This window comes from Puma concolor, chromosome D2, assembly GCF_028749965.1.
Source record: "Puma concolor isolate L17-30 chromosome D2, mPumCon1.1.hap2, whole genome shotgun sequence".
NCBI lineage: Eukaryota > Metazoa > Chordata > Mammalia > Carnivora > Felidae > Puma > Puma concolor.
In genome coordinates this window covers 51,987,858-52,003,317 of record NC_141677.1, presented here as the reverse complement: position 1 = coordinate 52,003,317, position 15,460 = coordinate 51,987,858, and the positions used below count along the sequence as shown (strand labels likewise).

Here is a 15,460-nt window from a genome sequence, read left to right as displayed (position 1 = left end):
CTCAAATACAACAGATACCACTTCATGGCTATTGGACTGATGAAGTGTTGGCAAAAACATGAAGAAACAGGAACTCCTCTATGATTAAAAAACAAACAAACAAACCAAAAATAAAAAAACGACTGTTCCAGAGAGCAATTTAACAAAAGGTAGTAAAGGTCAGGTTGCATGGCCTCTTCCAGGCAGCAGCTGTGGGTACCTGAATGAAACTCTGGCATATATGCCTAGGAGACATGTGCGATGATGTTCATGGTCATATTTTTTGAATTATCAATGACTTGGAAACAGCCTAAATGTCATCAAATGGAGAATGGATGCATTTATTGTGCTACATTAATACAATGGGACATTATCTGGTAGTGAAAATGAATTAGAGCTGTCAATATGGATATGGCTCACAAATATGGAATGAAGAAAGCAAGTTGCAGAAGGCTTTATCCATTATGATGCCCTATATATAAAATCTAAACTGCCAAAATAGTACATATTATTGGGGAATACCTAGTCATGTAATAGAATGTAGAGACCTTCACAGAGAAGATAAATACCTAATTGGAAGTAATAGTTACCTGAAGCAAGGAAGATAAATTTTAAATATAATTTGGGGGAGGTACGCATGGGCTTCAAGAATATTGGTCATGTTGTATTCCTTAAAGTGGCAGAATCCCCAGCAAATCTAAGGGTCTCTGAAATCTTGAACTCCTAGTTATTTACCCACAAGAGGCCTGAGGGGAAATCTTGAGGTGTTTCTTTGTTCATATGAGCAGGTGGGCTTCTTGGGAGTTAGTTTCTTTGTGTCCACTGGACTGAATTCCTCCATTGCAAGAATTAGGCCTTATTCATGTTTCTATTCTTGTAATTCACACTAATCCTGACAATGTAAAACATCTTATGAATAAATGCATCTGGTAGGTATCAAGGTTAGCAACCATGGGACTAAAACCCCAGATACAAATGTACCAGCTCAAATGGTTTTGGCAACCAGATAAAACCATTTCAATGTTTTATCTCTTTCTAGAATTGATCTTAAGGTAAATTTGACCTGTTACATTGAACAATTATTACCATGATGAATTTTCTCCTGTGCTCCATGGAACACCATTGTTAAGTGAAATATTAATAGATGTACTTCATTCGAAGGGCCTTGTGGTCAAATAAGTTTAGAAAACACAGAATTTAAAAAGTGAAAATGATACACAAGAAAACAAACCCTACCGCTAACGTAATCCTTGACAGAAATCGGATGCTTTGGAAACAAGGACACAACTGAAAACAAGGCATGATGTCTTTTTTTTTTTTTTTTAATGGAAATAGAGTAGTTTCAGGTATAGAACAATGATTTGACCTGGCTGCACAGAAAGAGCAAATGTTGGTGAGTAGGTAGAGAAAGGGGAACCATTGTGTGCTGTTGATGGTAATGTAAACTGGTGCAGCCACTAAGGAAAACAGTATGGCAGTTCCTCAGAAATAAAAACTAGAAATGCCATATGATCCATTGATTCTACTTCGGGGTATTGATCCAAAGAAAACGACATTAATTTGAAAAGATGGATGCACCCATATGTTTGTTGTAGCATTATTTACAATAGCTAAGATAGGAAAGCATCCTGAGTGTCTATGGATAGATGAATGGATAAAGATGTGGTGTGTGGGTGTGTGTATATACGTATACACCCACACACACAAAAGAATATTGCTTACGGGCACCTGGGTGGCTCAGTCAGTTGAGCATCTGACTTTGGCACAGGTCATGGGTTTGGGCCCCATGTTGGGCTCTGTGCTGACAGCTCGGAGCCTGCTTAGGATTCTGTCTTCCTCCCTGTCTCTGCCCTTTCCCTGCTTGTGCTGTGTCTGTCTCTCAAAAATGAATAAACGTTAAAAAACATATATGGGGGCACCTGGGTGGCTCAGTCAGTTGAGTGTCCGACTTCAGCTCAGGTCATGATCTCACACTCCATGAGTTTGAGCCCTGCGTCAGGCTCTGTGCTGACAGCTCGGAGCCTGGAGCCTGCTTCAGATTCTGTGTCTCCCTCTCTTTCTCTGCCTCTCCCCTGCTCATGCTCTCTGTCTCAAAAATAAAACATTAAAGAATTAAAAAAAAACACATATATATTACTCAGCATGTGCCCACCCCCCAAAGGAAATCTTGCTATTTGCCACAACATGGACAGACCTAGAGGGCTTTATGCTAAGTGAATTAAGTCCAACAGAGAAAAACAAATACCATGATTTCACTTATATGAGGAATCTAAAAAACAAAGAAACAGACTCAAAATAAACTGGTAGTTGGCAAAAGGGAAAGGTATAGGGGATGAGAAAAATAGGTGAAGGGGATTAAGAGATGCAAACTTCCAGTTATAAATAAGTACTTTTCATCCCTGTGATTTATCTAACATTGTGCAAATACTAGCTGGTGCAATACACCAAAAGAAAAAGCTAAGTCTATTGGGGTGGAAGAAATAAAACTGATAGCAGATGACATGATTATGTACAGAAAACTCTAAAAAGCAAAAATCTTTTTGGAACTAAGTGAGCATAGTGGGGCCACAGGTTATAAGGTAAATGTGCAGAAGTCCATTGTTTTCCTATATACCAGCAGTGAACACTTGATTGCAAATTTAAAAATACCATCTGTCATAGCAATGAGTAATTAAATTAAAAAAAATATGTACAAGATTTCTATGTAGAAAACTACAAGACCTCTGGTGAAAGACCTCAAAGATCTAAAAAAGTGGTAAGTTACTCTGTATTCATAGATTGCAAGACTCAATATGTCAGTTCTTTCCAACTGGAGCTATAGATTTAATGCAATCCCCATCAAAATCCCAGCAATCTATTTTGTAAATATTGAAAAAGTGTTTCAAAAGTTAGAGGTGAAGACCTTGAATAGCCAAGACATTGAAGAAAAAAAAATTGGAGATCTAACACTACCCAATTTCAAGACTTATTGTAAAGTTACAGTAATAAGATAGTGGTATTGGTACAAGAATAGACCTATAGACCCACAAAGACTCACATATAGACTCACATATAGACTCACATATAGACTCACATATAGACTCACATACAGACTCACATACAGACTCACATACAGACTCACATACAGACTCACATACAGACTCACATACAGACTCACATACAGACTCACATACAGACTCACATACAGACTCACATACAGACTCACATACAGACTCACATACAGACTCACATACAGACTCACATAGATCACAAAAAACAGTGAACTGATCTTTGACAAAGGAACAAAGGCATGGTATTCAGTAGAGAGAGGATGGTCTTTTCAGCAAAAGGTAGTGGAAAAATTGGAGGTTCACATTAAAAAAACGAATCTAGGTACAATCTCATATATGCTACAAAATTAACTCAAAATGGTCCTAGAGATAAATATAAAATGCAAAACTAGAAGATAACCCAGGTGAAAATCTAGATGATCTCTGTTTTGGTGATGAGTATTTAGAGCACCAAAAGCACAAGGAAAACTCCGTGCTGGTGGAAATGCAAAACGGCACAGCTACTTAGGAAAATGTTTTGGCAATTAAGAAATCAAACCTAGCTTTATCAAGCCACTAATCATGCTTCTGGTTTCAAAATGTGTGCCTGCACCAAAACCTTCACATGGATGTTGATAGCCGCTTCTTTTCACACTTGTTAAAATTGGAAACAACCAAGATGCCATTCAGTAGTCAATGTATAAACACACTGTAGTACATCCATGCAATGGAATATTTGTTCAGTGATAAAAATATGAGCCATCAAGCTAAAAAAATGACATCAAATTCCTATTTCTAGGTGGAAAACAATCTGAAAAGGCTACATACTGTATGATTCCAGTTATGACATTCTAGAAAGCCCAAAACTATAGAGCTGCTAAAGACATCACTGGTTATCAGAGGGTGAGGAAGAGGGAGAGGAGAGTTGAGGATGTGAAACCCAGGGCATTTTTTGCTGTGGTGAGGTTGTGCTCTAGCATGTTGTAATGATAGACCTCCCATTATACATTTGTCAAAACCCATGAAACTTAATAGCACGAAGGGTGGACCTTGATATATTCAAACCACCAAAAATCCTCTAGGAGGTAGAGGATCCTGGAAAGGAATGCAGATGGTGACGATAGATTGTGATGAAATGAAGGAAACAGCTTCCCTGAAAGGGATAGGGGAAGGGCTGACCCTAAGTAACTTGGAAATGGTAGTCAGCTGAGATCAACTAGAGACCAAATCTTCTGTAAATCTAGAACTGTAAGAAAAACCTATTAGAAAATACGGGGGAAAGTCAAAGCAGGTTTTGTATTGCATGTTTTCTCCAAGGAGTCTCTGTACTGAGGCAGCGTTCCACGATACTCACAGGAGGAAGCTCAGAAATATGGTGCTCCCCTTTTCCCAGCTCAGTTTAGGATTTATTGAAGCTGTGTCTGGAACATCTATGTTTACAAATAAGAATGGCCCATGCAATGATAACTGGGGACCTAAATCATATTTTTTCTTCTGTATTTGTGTCAAGAGCTTTTCTCTAAACCATTCCCCCTTGTTCTGTTACTTGGCTCTTTTTTCCATGTAAAAAACGACACGATCCAGTAAAAAAATCAAGTGAAAGTAGAACAAGCGTGTACAGTAAAATCTTACAAGTCTGGCTAGCATTACCCCTCCCCCCCACCTCCCAGAGGAGGTGCTTGGTGTGAATTAAAAATAGTTAAGGCCAGTACGAAGCTCTGCAAGAGCAAGTCTGAGGATCTCTGTGGTGAAGAATCCCTTAAGGGAAGGTTTGTTGCAAAGTAGTCAGAGACTGAGGCTGATGACCCCATTACAGAAGTTAAGAGTCTTTAAGTTGGCACTCTTCACTCTGCCTTTTACTTTGTGTCCCTGCTGATGTGCCCCCAGTGTCTCCTATACCCAGGAAGAATACCACAATCGTTGGTGACAAATGCTGTCACTTTGTTTCCAGCAGCTGTTCCACATTTGCCTTGTGAGGGTCTTCCCAGGGCTGCTGAATGAGTGAATGACTTTGTGGTGAAAGGAATGTTCCTTTGGTGGGACCAAAATGACGACTAGGTTGAACACAGACTTGATTGTGTTCTCAGTTCCATGTTCACCCTCTGACATGATTTGGCTGGTATGGCACAAACTGTGTCAGGTTTAAAAGTGGTCCTGGCCCAAGTGAAGGAGCAGCAAAGCAGAAGTCTGTTAAGCAGATTGTGCTTTTAGGTAGGCTGCTTAAAATAGAGGACATTGAGCAAGTACTTACTTAGCAGGTACTTCACCAGATGAGTTTTTCATTTGTCCTTTCATTTAATTTCACAAGAACTCCAAGAGCTAACTCTGTGTGCCCATTCAATGGATCAAAGTCACCTGGCTAGGAATTTTGGAGGCCAAATTCTAATTTAGGCAGTTAGTCTTTAGAGCCACATTCTTACCCACCGTTGTATAGATTTGTCTGGGCTAAATAACTGGGATGATGTCCTAGTTAGTCTTTATCTCCAACAGGCATAATGTTTTAAGGCTGGTAAGAAAAAAAAAAAAAAAAAAAATCAGTGTACTAGACGTTAAGGAAGGATTTCACTGCTACAAGAAGAATCAACTCGCAGGTTAAAACACTATTAGTCATTCGAATGGGCTTTATGGTTGTGCCTGGCTAGGAATATGTTCATCAAGAATTGTGACTTGCCGTGAAACAGGAGAAAGAAAAATGCTCTCATTTTTAACAAATGAATGTGATTTGGTCGATATAATATGTGTAGCCAGACAAGACTGAAAGATGCAGTAGGTAACATTTTAATCTGGATAATCTCAGAGTGAAGCAGTTTCTTATTGTTAGAGATGAATATAATCAGCATAAAGAGAAGAGCCAACTCTTACAAGATAAATGACTTGAAGGGATGTGATTACTGGTAGGGAGGAATTGGGTACAAGTAATTAATGGCTGAAGATTTGGAGGAAAGCAGGGCATTATTTGAAGTTGAAGATAGCACTCCAGGTGGAGAGTACAGATAAGTCAGAATTTGGGGACATGTGGATCATTGGGAGTAGAGCCATATTCAGGGTTGTCTTTCAGTGAGGGTTTTTTCTTTTGCCATGTGTGCTTGGAAGGGACTTCAAGACTGATAGGGTGTGCCATTGCAATCACCATGATTTTTTTTGTTATTCTTCCCATTCCCTCTTGGTACATTTCAATCAGATTTTTTTTTTTTAATGCTTATTTTTGAGAGAGAGAGACAGAGCATGAGCGGGGGAGGGGCAGAGAGTGAGGGAGACAAAGAATCTGAAGCAGGCTCCAGGCTGAGCTGTCAGCACAGAGCCCAACGTGGGGCTTGAACACATGAACCATGAGATCCTGACCTGAGCTGAAGTCAGGCACTTAACCGACTGAGCCACCCAGGTGCCCCCAATCAGATTTTCTTAATCCTCTTCCTAGTTTATCAGCTTTTTTTTTTCTTTTTTCTTTTTTTTTAATATTTATTTCTGAGCATGAGCAGGAGAGGGACAGAGAAAGAGGGAGACACAGAATCAGAAACAGGCTCCAGGCTCTGAGCTGTCAGCACAGAGCCCGACGCGGGGCTCGAACTCACAAACCGTGAGATCATGACCTGAGCTGAAGTTGGTCGCTCAACCGACTGAGCCACCCAGGCGCCCCCTAGTTTATCAGCTTTTGATACAGTTGTTTATTCTCCTTTTTAAAGCACCTTTACTTCTTGGCTTCTAGCACACTCGTTCTTCTCTAAACTTCTCTAAACTCGTTCTTCTCAGGAGACTGATGTGATTCGGTCTCCTCCACTGATTTTTCCTCTCCCTTATCTTGCCCCAAGTACAGAATAAGAGAAATCATGCCAAGCAGTCCTTACCAGAAAGATACCGTGTGTGCGTGTGCTCTAATGATGTCTCAAAGTTCTAAAATGTTAGATGAGGGTTCTTGTAGCCAAAGGATAGTTGGAAACTATGTAGTTATTCCAGTGAGGTGGATAAGTTACAGGTACATTGGGGAAGTAGGTACTCGTACATTTAAAGAGCTGAGCCCAGTGATAAACAACTTAATGCAATTTTATGCCAATGGACTTGGTTCTCACATCTGTTTTTAGTCTGTACTCCCAAGATCTCCATTAGCTATGTGACTTTATATATTCTCTATATACACATGAGCCTAGAATTTATATCCAATCCATATATAGTAAAACCTTGGATTGCAAGTAATTTACTCTGCAAGTGTACTGCAAGATGAGCAAACATTTCTAATAAATTTTAACTTGATAAATGATGTCTTGCAATACAAGTAGCACATGACATTGAATGTCACATGATCACAACGGAACTAATGGTTCTTGAAATTTGCTTTGATATACGAGAGCTTTGGATTACAAGCATATTTCTGGAATAAATTATGCTCACAAACTGTATGTACCTGAACTCCAAAATCCTTTATCTACTTACCTTGCTCATGTCCAGGAGTTAACTCCTGTCCAAAATCAAATTCATGATTTCCAGTACCCTCCCACTTGGTCCTTGTACCAATTTCCCTATGCCAGCAAGTGGAGATTTTGTCCTCCTCGTTCTTCAGATACCTTAAAGTTAGCCTTGACTCTCCTGTCTTCTCACTTCTGAACAACCATTAAGCCTTCTTATCTCTACCTTCATGATCTATCCAGAATGTGACCTGCTGTCCCCCATTTTGCCACTGCCATCTTTGTGTGTGCCACCATCATTTCTCTGCTACATTACAGTAGCCTCCTAAATGCTCTTCCTGCTCCTTCATTGAAATCCCTAACATAACAGTAAGAACCAGCTTATTCTCTCTCAACTAACAGACCTCCAATGGCCTCCCTAGTTAGAGTAGAATACAACTTTGTTTCTGTGATTTCCAAGGTCTGTATTGTCTGTGCCCTGTTTCAACTCTAAAAGCCCCTCCTAGCCTTTCTCTCTTGCTCCCTGTGTTCTAGCTACATTGGCTCTTTGTTCTCTCAACATATCAGCAATTTCTACTCAGAACATTTGCATTTGTTTTCCTTTCTCCCAGAGTGAAATTTCCCTAGATAACGGCAACACTGGTCTCCTTACTCATGTCTTTAAAAAAAATTTTTTTTTTTACGTTTATTTATTTTTGATAGAGACAGAGCACAAGTGGGGAAGGGGCAGAGAGAGAGAAAGACAGAATTCGAAGCAGGCTCCAGGCTCCAAACTGTCAGCACAGAGCCCGATGCGGGGGTAGAGCTCACAAACTGCAAGATCATGACCTGAGCTGAAGTCAGATGCTTAACCGACTGAGCCACCCAGGCCCCCCCCATCTGACATATTTCACATTTATTTGCACATTAGTTGTTTGTCCATTCCTGTTAGAATGGAAGCTCCAGCTTAGCAACTATTAGACATCACAGGTGGCTCAACTTCTCTAAGTCTGTTTTCTCATCTGTAGAATCTCCTGAAGACCTCATACAGGTTTTGGGAGTATTGAGTGATAGTGTACATGTAAAGTACTTTGCACAGTACTTTGTATGGACTCAATTGTGGTTGCAAGTCGCATAACAGCGGGCAATGGTGTCCTAATAACCTGGTGAAATTGACAGAAGGGTCCCAGTTACACAGGTGACTTGCTGTGTACAGTAATTACCAATTCTGTGAGACAATTCCAGATCCTCCTGGAGCTGGATCCAGCAGCATTGTCTCCTTAGGTGAGACCCTATATTTAAAGACTCTTAAAAGAAATACAACCGGGGTGCCTGGGTGGCGCAGTCGGTTAAGCGTCCGACTTCAGCCAGGTCACGATCTCACGGTCTGTGAGTTCGAGCCCCGCGTCAGGCTCTGGGCTGATGGCTCAGAGCCTGGAGCCTGTTTGCCATTCTGTGTCTCCCTCTCTCTCTGCCCCTCCCCCGTTCATGCTCTGTCTCTCTCTGTCCCAAAAATAAATAAACGTTGAAAAAAAAAAAAAAAAAAAAGAAATACAACCACACTTGTATTAGCCTTTGGGTGACAGCTAAGGTATAAGAAGTCTTATTTCCAAACCACCTCCAATAGACAGCTGGTCTTGGGAGCCCATTGAGTTTCAAGGAACAAAAATTCCAATTTGACATCTGGCCTTGTAGGCCAGAGACTTGTCACAGCCAACTCCTCTGATTGCTAAAACTTAGTGTATCCTATTCGATTAAATGAGTGCATTCAGGTGCTTTTAGCTAGAACTTGAAGTTTGAGTGAAAGGATACAGAGGATAGATTGGTTGTTTCAATGACACAGTGCCTTTGTTGTGGTGAAGCTGTATTCTGCCACTGAATTCTCCCACTTGGAATCATTTTGGTTTCCTTACCTGCTCACGCTGCATTCTCCGCCCAGTTGTGGCCCTTCCTTCTGTGCCTTGATCCCCAAGACGCGTGGAAATATTTGTGGCAATTCAGACCTTAATACTCTTCGACCTCCCTGCAGCCTTAAACACTCGCAGGGAGAAGCAGGTTCCTGCTAAGTCAGCTGGCCTAAGGAAATTTCTTTTGTTCCCTTTGGAAAGAAACGAATTCCAACTCCATGTTATTGCAAGATCCATGGAGGGACAGTGATATTAGGTAATGAGACATGGCAGGGGTATCAGGAGGCTTCCAGGTGTGCTGAGCCAGTGGCTGGTCTAATGGGCATTTCATACTCTTGTACCTTTACTTGTGCAATCTCTTTTGCTCTTGGTACTATTTTCATATGATGTAATTCTTGTTCAAGGCTCAGAGTCAGCACTACATCTTTTCTTCATTGCCCTTTGATGAACTTCTCTCCTTTTGCTGAGTTTCATACACCCTGCGTATACATCTTCTATAATCCTTATGTGGGAGAGTCCATATCACTTTTATGCCCTCGATGCCCCTTGAGGGGAGGAAAACTGTCCAACTCAGCCGCACACAGTTCCAACTATAGGAATCCTTATTCATGGATTTGCTTCGTCTCTTTGTGGCTTCATGGGCCTTAGTTGTCTTTAACTACATGAAGGTTTTCTTCAGACTGGGCTAACTGGATTCCCACAGCCTGAGAGGAAATAGCTATTATTTTTGGCAGCTTTTGGGTGCTGAGGAGGTGTGGAGTTGTGCCCTTCTCATTGTTCCTTGTCCTGCTCATGTTCTTTATAGAGTTCCAGGGATGGATAAAGAATCTTGTCACAGAAACCCAAGGAACTAACACATTATCTTTTAATTTTTTGGTTGAAGATATTTTCATCTTGGGGGTCAGGGAAGAGATGCCAACCCCTTAGGTCATGACCTTGAAGATGAAAGCACAATGAAGAAGCAATTTTCAAGCCCATTACTTAAAAATGTGCTAAAAACTCTTGCTATTGGGCCTAATTGTAGTCAAATTATATACTAATTTTCTTGAAACTTAGTTACTTGATTCTAAATATTACCCATAAATAAGTATAACAAAACAATTTCCTATTGGTCAACTTCTGAATTGCTAATTTCAAAAATTCAAAAAAGAGAAAAACCAAAAAAAATAAAAACAATGTTTTACTAATTTAGTAAGTTTTACAGTATAACAGCTGTTACACATTTGGAGAGAGAAAGATTGAACAACTGAAGTATTTGGTTTAAAGTCCTACTTCCTAACTTCCACAGTTAAGTCTTTGAAAGTTTTTATGTAGTCATGCAATTTCTGAGACACTGGCAAAAGTAATCCTGCTTTTTTTCTACTTCTGAATCCTGTTTTAAGTATATTGGCATCAAAAATGTAGGAAAAATAACATTCTCTACTGAGTTGATCTGATCTCAAACTATGATGCTAAGTAATGAGTGGTATAAAGAATTTTCACTATTTTTATTGTAATTTTTATAATTATTTTTCTTGAGAAAAATGTCTAAAAAGTAAAACCCACATATTCCTATTGACATTTTGTCTTTATTAGAATACATTTTCTTCTCATCCTGTGTGGACTTTGCTACCTTTCCCTCATTCCTTTTTCTTATTAACCACAAGATACACTCATGGTTGGAATTCTGTCTTCCTGTCTGCTACATTTAAAACTCCTTGGATTCCTTCCTCACCCCATGCTAGCTATTTCCATCTGGCATCAGTTTTAATAAGCTCTTATTATCCAATCACAGATCCTCAGATCATTCAATACAATATATCTTCATTGCAAAAATCTTTCAATAGCTTAAAGATCCATTCTCTTCCTCAGCCCTTCCACTTCAAGGGACAAGGCTTTCTACCCTCAGACACCTCTAGTTTCTCCTAAATTCTTTATTTCGAGTCCAGATCTTTTTGCCTGTCACTTATCCTCTTCCTCCTAGTCTAGCCATCTGGAGCCACATGGAACCAGTCTAATTCCTCTCCCATAAAGCTTCAGATGTTTGCCATATTAAACCTTCCTTAAATCGCCAGGCTATGTATCCATGGTGTCTCTAAATTGTTTTTATAACTTAGTTTTGAGATCTTGGTTGCTTGGTCCTTATTTGGCCAATATTCTTCTAAATAAGGTTCAGTATTCCAGGTATTTATCCATCTGTGTGAAGCTTCAGGGAATTCTGTTGATCTGAAGTTCCTTAATCTGCCTTTGAGCTAAGGTTACATTAAAATGCCTATCAATTTTGTCACGACATAATTTAGAGAAACACTGTATTCATTGAAAAGCCACTAGATCTTTTTCTCAAGAATGACTTCTAGATGTGGTTTCCTTATATTGTGTACTCAAAAAAAATTTTTTTAATGTTTTTGAAGGAGAGAGTGTAAGCCAGCATGAGTTGGGGGAGGGAAAGAGAGAGAAGGAGACAGAGAATCTGAAGCAGGCTCCAGGCTCTGAGCTGTCAGCACAGAGCCTGACATGGAGCTTGAAAACCCCAACAGTGAGATCATGACCTGAGGTCAAGTCAGATGCTTAACCGACTGAGCCCCCCAGGCACCCCATGTAAGTTCTTCATATATTTTGGATACTAACCTTTTATCAGACAAGCCATTTGCAAAATATCTTCTCTCATTCAGTAGGTTGTTTTAGTTTCATTGTTTGTTTGCTTTGCTGTGCAGAAGTTTATTTTGATGTAGTTCCAGTATTTACTGCTTTTGTTACATTGTCTGAGGAAACATATATAGAAAAGTGTTGTTACAACAAAAGCGGAGAAACTACTTATTGCCTGTGCTCTCCACTTGGATTTTTAGGGTTTAAAGTCTTTCATTTAGGCCTTTAAATCCATTTTAGTTTATTTTTGTGTATGGTGTAAGAAAGGGATCCAGTTTCATTCTTAAGCTTATAGCTGTCCAGTTTTCCAAGCACCATTTGTTGAAGACTATTTCCCATTGCATATTCCTGCCTCCTTTGTTGAGGATTAATTGACTGTATAGTTGTGTGTGTGTTTCTGGGGTCTCTAGTCTATTGATCTGTGTGTCTGTTTTTGTGCCAATATCATACTGTTCTGACTACAGCTTTGTTGTAGATTTTGAAATCTGGGATTGCAGTTTTCTTTTTCAACAAGATTGCTCTGGTGATTCAGGGTCTTTCATAGTTGATTACGAATTTTAGGACTATTCTATTTCTGTGAAAAATGCTGTTGGTATTTTGATAGGCTTTGCATTAAATCTATAGAATGTTTTGGATACTATGGTCATCTTAATATTCCTCCGATCCATGAGAATGGAAAAATTTTCCTTTTGTGTCAACTTCATTTTATTTCATCTGTGTTTTAAAGTTTTCAGAGTACAACTCTTTCACCTCCTTCATTAAGGTTGTTCTTGATGTTACACTATTCTTGGTGAAGTTATCAACAGATTGATTCCTTAATTTCCTCTTTCTGCTGCTTCATTATTGGTGTATGGAAGTGGTGTAGATTTTTGTATGTTGATTTTGTATCCTGTGACTTTATTGGATTTATCAGTTCTAACAGTTTGTTGGTGGACTCTTGGGATTTCTACGTACAGTAATTGTTGTCTCACTGCTGTGAAGAGAACTTCCATTACTGTGCTGAATTAGTGGTGAGAGTGGATATCTCACCTCATAACAGACCATCCTCCATGATCAGGAGGAAAAACTCTGTTTTCACATTGAGCATATTAGCTGTGGGTTTTTCATACATGATCTTTATTATATTTGAGGTCTGTTCCTTCTAAACCTGTGTTGAGGATTTTTATCACATGCGGATGTTGTACTTTGTCAAATGCTTTTACTGTATCTGTTGAGATAGTAAATGGTTTTTAATCCTTTCTCTTGTTGATGCAATGTCTCATGTTGATTATTTGTGAATATTGAACTACCTTTGCATCCTGGGAATAAATCCCACTTGGTAATGGTGAATGATTCTTTTAATATATCATTAGGTTCACTTTGAGTATTTTGAGGATTTTTGCATCTATGTTCATCAGAGATATTGGTCTGTAGTGTTTGTGTGTGGGGTGGGGTGGGGGTCTTTGTCTGGTTTTGATATAAAGGTAATGCTGGCCTCATAGAATCAATGTGGAAGCTTCCCTTTTCTATTTTTTGGAATAGTTTGAGAAGAATAGGTATTAACTCCTCTTTAAATGTGTGGTAGAGGGGACCCTGGGGGCTCAGTTGCTGAAGCTTCCGACCTTGGCTCAGGTCATGATCTCGAGGTTTGTGAGTCTAGGCCCCTTGTTGGGCTCTGTGCTGACAGCTTAGAGCCTGGAGCCTGCTTTGGGTTCTGTGTCTCCCCCTCTCTGCCTCTCCTATGTTCGTGCTCTGTCTCTGTCTCTCAATAATAAATAAATGTTAATGAAAAATTTAAATGTGTGGTAGAATTCACCTGTGAAGCCATCTGGTCCTGGACTTTTGTTTGTTGGGAGTTTTAAATGACTGATTATATTTCATTGCTGGCAATGAGTCTCTTTAGATTTTCTATTTCTTCCTGACTCAGTTTGGGAGTTAATAGGTTTTAAGAATTTATCCACTTTTTCTACGTTGTCGAATTTTGTTGCCATGTAATTTTTTCAAAATATTCTAATCTCTATATTCCTGTGGTGTCAGTTTTTTCTCTCCTTTGATTTATGATTTGGTTTAGTCTTTTTTTTAATTTCTGTACCCAACATGGTGCCCAAATCCGTGACCCCCAAGATCAAGAGTTGCATGTCCTACAGACTGAGCCAGCCAGTTTCCCCTGTTTTGAGTCTAGTAAAGGCTTATCACTTTTGTCAGTCTTTTCAAAGAACAGCTCCTGGTTTCATTGATTCATTCTATTGGTTTTATTTTTTGGTGGTTGTTTGTAGTTTCTATATTTATGTCCTAATATTTCTTTCCTTCTACTGGTATGGGGTTTTGTTCTTTTTCTAGCTCCTTTAGGTATAAGGTGAAGTTGTTGGAGATTTTTCTTGGTTCTCCAGTTACACCTGTATTGCTATAAACTTTCCTACTAGAAGAGCTTTTGCTGCATCCTGAAGATCTTGAACCATTGTGTTTTCATTTTCATTTGTCTCCATGTATTTTTTTGATTTCGTCTTTGATTTCTTGGCTCATTTATTGCTTAATAGCATGTGATTTAACCTTTACGTATTTGTGGTGTTTCCAGAGTTTTTCTTGTGGTTGATTTCTAGTTTCCTAGCATTGTGCTCAGAAAAGATGCATAGTATGACTTTGATCATTTTGATTTTGTTGAGACTTGTTTTGTGGCCTAATAGGTAATTTGTTCTGGAGGTGTTCCATGTACATTTGAAAAGAATGTGTGTGCTGCTGTTTTAGGAAGGAATATTTTGAATATATCCATTAGAACCATCTGGCCCAATGTGTCAAAGCCACTGTTTGCCTGTTTTTTCTGTTTGGGTGATCTATCCATTGATATAAGTGGGGGTGTTGAAAGTCCTTTACTATTAATTTATTAACTAGTTCATTCATGTTATTAGCTGCTTTATGTATTTCGGTGGTTTCCTGTTGGGTGTTAAAATTTAAATAACTGTTATATTTTCTAGGTTTGTTCCCTTTATGATTATTGAGTATTCTTTGTCTCTTGTTACAGCCTTTGTTTTATTTGTTATTTTGTTACACTCTTTGTTTTTGAAGTCTGTTTTGTTGGAAAAAAGTATTGCTACCCTGGATTTCTTTTTTACTACCATTTCCATGATCTTTTTCTGTCCCTTGCATTTTCAATCTGCATGTGTATTCAGATCTGAAATGAGTCCCTTCTAGGCAGGTCTCAGTTTTTGATCTATTTTGCCACCCTGTGTCTTTTGATTGGAGTATTTAGTCCATTTACATTTAAAGTGATTATTATTAGGCATGTACTTATGACCATTTTGTTGTTTTGTGCTTGTTTTTGTAGTTCTTCTGTTTCTTTCGTCTTTCACGGTTTGCTGGGTTTTAGTGGATTCCCTTTTCTTGATTTGCACATCTATACAGGTTTTTGATTTGTGGTTACCATTAAGTTTGTATATAACACCTAATGTATATAGCATTTTATATTAAGCTGGTATTTGCTTAAGTATGAATTTATTCTGTACTCTGCTCCCCTCTATGTTTTAGGTATATGACATCCTACTTTACATCTTTCTATTTTATGAAT

At 38.9% G+C, this 15,460-nt stretch overlaps 1 non-coding gene across 1 annotated transcript; it reads right to left on the bottom strand.

Annotated features, from left to right (window-relative positions):
- Positions 1-11,028: 11,028 nt before the first annotated feature.
- LOC147576064 (small nucleolar RNA SNORD36) lies at positions 11,029-11,106 on the bottom strand. Its single transcript, XR_015242036.1, has one exon. It is a non-coding gene; the product is annotated as a small nucleolar RNA SNORD36 (small nucleolar RNA).
- Positions 11,107-15,460: the final 4,354 nt, after the last annotated feature.